Here is a 4,421-nt window from a genome sequence, read left to right as displayed (position 1 = left end):
ACCGGCACTGCTTAATTGAATTGCTTTTCATCTGTATAACTCAAGAAATAACTGGCTTCTGCTGCCCCATCTCCTCCTGGCCCCAGGCTCCATCTACCCCCCGCCCCCCCCCCCCCTCTCTCTCTCTCTCTCCATCTACCCCCCCTCCCCTCTCTATCTCTCTCTCTCCTCCACTGCCACTCGTTAGTTTATGTTTGGTCTCTGCTCAATTTGTATTTGTATATCAACTACAGAAATCTCGGGCCACACAAACACACACACACACACACCCACACACACGCTCATACCACAGCGTGTCACTAATCAACACAGTCTATTACGCAGCACATTGCTCATCTTGATGTTCTCGTCTGGTGAAACATTAGATTACGGACCGGCCAATGCTGTCTGCCTGTCACTGTAATGACTGCTCATTTGCACCAAATTTGCAGCGGGAGAGAGATGGAGGGAGACTGTGCGTGTGTGTGTGTGTGCGTGCGTGCGCGTGTGTGTGCACTATGCAGATCGCTTTCTGTCTGCTAATAAACTGAATGGGCAAATTGAAAGGCTAGTGGGAGGAAAAGGTTATAGGGTTAGCAGAATAAAATCCAGTCTAAACACATATCACATGTTACACAGTTCTATCAATATTTATGAACCTGAACAAGCCTCCCCCAAAGCGTAATCTCCGTTCTTTCTTTTTTAATAAATAAATTTGGAAGAGGCTTGTTAGTATTCACAAAATCATGACTGAGCTGTCCAAAAAGCATCATTCTGTTTTTAAGAAAGATCGTTTTAGCAAAGCAACACACCATCACACACTTTAGTATGCATCCATATAGGGAATGCATAAATACAGTAGGCTATATATATATATATATCAACACAACCCATTTGCATGTTATTACTCCATATTTGAGGAAAATCACTTTCCTTTCTCCATAGAAGCTAAACTATGGACTCACACAGATGCTCTAAATCTGTGACAGCAGATGATATATTGTTTAATTTGGAGGTGTGTGTGTGTGTGTGTGTGTGTGTGTGTGTGTGTGTGTGTGTGTGTGTGTGTGGCTTGGTCAATCTTAGAATGACATGAATAAGCTCTGAGGTGTCTGATGGTCTGCATCACCCAAGGCCGCTGCAGTGGCTTTCAATCCCACACACATAAAGGCACACACTAGAGCTGACAGAAAATTAATCGCCAACTATTTTCATAATCCATTAATCATTTAGACTAATTTTTAAGAAAAAAAATGTAAAAATGATCTGGTTCCAGCTTCTTAACTCATTGAATGCCATGGACGGACATGTTCGTCATTTCAATTAGTAACGTAGAGTGCCAAGGACGGACATGTTCGTCAATTGCGTTTTTTGACGGTGGGGCGTCGATCAAAGCCTTCTGCCTCTCCTGTACAAATATTATAGCTATTGGAGGTCTATAACCTATTTTACAGAACCCTTAGGTGGCGACAGTGCTCTCCAGGTTAACAGAAAGGCAGAGAAAAACAGAGAATAAGTCATTGAGGAAACGGAAATCACATCGCATCCGTATGCATCGATATGCATGAAGCGTTTTAACGTTAGATGTGCCTGCAACAGGCAGCAGCCAATCTGCTCCCACAATTGAGGTCCTCCACTGCTGCGACAGCCCATTCGCATGATCATCGTTATTATTCTCAACTGGAAGCATACAGTAGTAGCCGGTGACAAACACACGCGGAAAAAGCTGGATGTCGCCGCGCACCCTTCACAGTGCAGTCAGAGCAAACTCAGCAGAGAGCCACCTCCCATACAGGGAGGAGTGTGCAGTTGAGGCGAGGCGAGGCGGGGCGGGGCGGGGGGGGGGGGGGGGAGAGCAGCACACAGCCACACAACACCCAGACAGACCCAGGCAGCAGGACAGGGTTGGCAAACGCAAGCCAGAATATCCGATGCCCACCAGCAGCAAGAAGCTGCAACCAGCAACGCACGCAGGGGCCAGCTAAAATAACCATATATATATGGTTGCAGCTAAAAATATTATTCTGCCAAACAAAATTCCCTGGCCTAAACTGTTTTATTGAAGGAAATTATTTTTGAGGTGTGACTACATTAGAAAAGATTAGCTTCAGAGTCAGTCATGTGCTTGAAATGTTTAATTTCACAAAAGGCCAATTATCTCAGCTTCTAGGAAAAAATTACTGTTTTTGGATGAATCAAGCTATCTTCTCCGGCTCATAACTAAAGAACGGAAAATGGGATCAATAAACTTTTTTTTGCAGATGATAGAATAGAGTCTCATCGTTCTTTGTGTGTGTTCAGTGTTTACAGAGTAATATCACACAATATTCTGTGGGCCTCGAGAAATCACTGAAAACGCTCTGAAACTCTGGCACTGGGAGCGTCCGTTCTCCAAAAGTGGCTGGCACTCAATGAGTTAAATATGAAATGTTCTGGTTTCTTTAGTCTTCTAGTAAACTGATTATATTTGGGTTGTGGACTGTTGGTCAGGACAAAAGAAGACATTTAGGATGTCATCTTGGGGTTTGTGGAAAAAAGTGATCAACATTTGTCACCATTTTGTGACATTTTATAATATAGACCAAACGACGTCGATTAGTCGAGAAACTAACCGACAGATTAATCAATAATGAAAATAACTGTTAGTTGCAGCCCTAGCGCGCGCGCACACACCCCACACACACACACACACACCCACACACACATGTTAACACACGCACAAACATTGATACACGCAGCTCACTATCATGGATGCAGCGTGCCTCTATCTTGGCGCTCGCTGCATCACTGTCTTCCAAGAGACGACGATGCCATCACGACGCACTCGGCCCTGCTCGTCTTCATCATCAGTACGCTACAGAGAGGTGCCTGTCTCCATGGCAACCAGCTCAAGAAGGATCCGAGCGATGTTTAGGTGAAACTGATGACAGGAATGTGGCTCCCCGCTATTACATTGTGTGTGTGCGTTTTGCAGAGTAGGGTTGTGACGATACTAGAATTTCTGACTTTGATACGTCTGATAGCCAGGAAAATATCGTTTTCGATACTACGGTGGGGGGATGACAACACATCAAGAGGCATAAAAATAAATGGACAGATGGACATAATCTAGGCCCAATAAAACTCATTAAAAACTACCCCCCCTCACAGTATCACGTCACTGCCGGCGTAAAAGCCAAACCCAAGAATGAAAAATGTTAAATCCAAGAATGTAGAAATCATCCCATCTGTCCGTGTACAGTGAGAATATCTTTTCCTCTTACTTGAATAAAGGCTGTGCTGCCCTTAGCTTTCTGAGTGTGCCTTTCTTTGCCCATGTGACGTTCTCTTCAAGCCTTCTCCCCTGTGCTGTGTCATGGGACATTCTCTTCAAGCCTTCTCCCCTGTGCTGTGTCATGGGACATTCTCTTCAAGCCTTCTCCCCTGTGCTGTGTCATGGGACATTCTCTTCAAGCCTTCTCCCCTGTGCTGTGTCATGGGACATTCTCTTCAAGCCTTCTCCCCTGTGCTGTGTCATGGGACATTCTCTTCAAGCCTTCTCCCCTGTGCTGTGTCATGGGACATTCTCTTCAAGCCTTCTCCCCTGTGCTGTGTCATGGGACATTCTCTTCAAGTCTTCTCCCCTGTGCTGTGCTGTGTCGGCCCTTCCTCTGAGGGCCGTGTCTGGCCTGCTTGTGTCAGATTGCTGCTCACATCACTGACTGGAGTGGGATGGTGGCAGAGCTTATCAGCAGACAGACTGAGGGAGAGAGAGAGCCCACAGCTATTATTTGTCTGACCAAGAACCCAATGTCATACCGTGTGTGTGTGTGTGTGTGTGTGTGTGTGTGTGTGTGTGTGTGTGTGTGTGTGTGTGATATGTGCTGTCCCCTGAAGCCACATAGGAAGCACAGCTTGAAGGATGTTTGCTGCCCATACTTAATCCCTTCTCCTCTCCTTCTCTCTCTTTCTCTTTTTCTCCCTCTCCTTCTCTCTCTCTCTCTCTCTCTCTCTCTCTCTCTGTCTGTGCACTACACATCAGCAGGGCAACGGGGCAAACCAGAGCTTACTCATTATTCACTTCAGCTTGTCATCTACTAGGCTGTTGTGTGTTGTGTCAGCTAGTCTATAGTTTCACATAAATGCACAGCTGTTATTATAAATATCTTCACGTGACCCCCACCCCCCCCCCCCCCCGACCCCAAATAAAAAGAATACATGTCAATAGTGGGAGTCACTGGGAGATATGTTGTGTTTGTACACAGTGTTCATGTGCAAACTCTGAAATGAAGAAGTTACTTTAATGGTGTTCATTGATTTATTTTGGCTGAGCTCTTTTTTGACCATGGCACTTCCATGATGAATCTCATTGCAGTTCCTGAGCGCTGTAGAAATGAATGATTTGACCTCTCTGTAAGTTATGGCCTCCATGGCATTTCATCCAGTTCAGCATTGCGAGGTGG

Source organism: Poromitra crassiceps (genome assembly GCF_964638095.1).
Source record: "Poromitra crassiceps genome assembly, chromosome: 4".
NCBI lineage: Eukaryota > Metazoa > Chordata > Actinopteri > Beryciformes > Melamphaidae > Poromitra > Poromitra crassiceps.
This window is presented reverse-complemented; position numbering follows the sequence as displayed.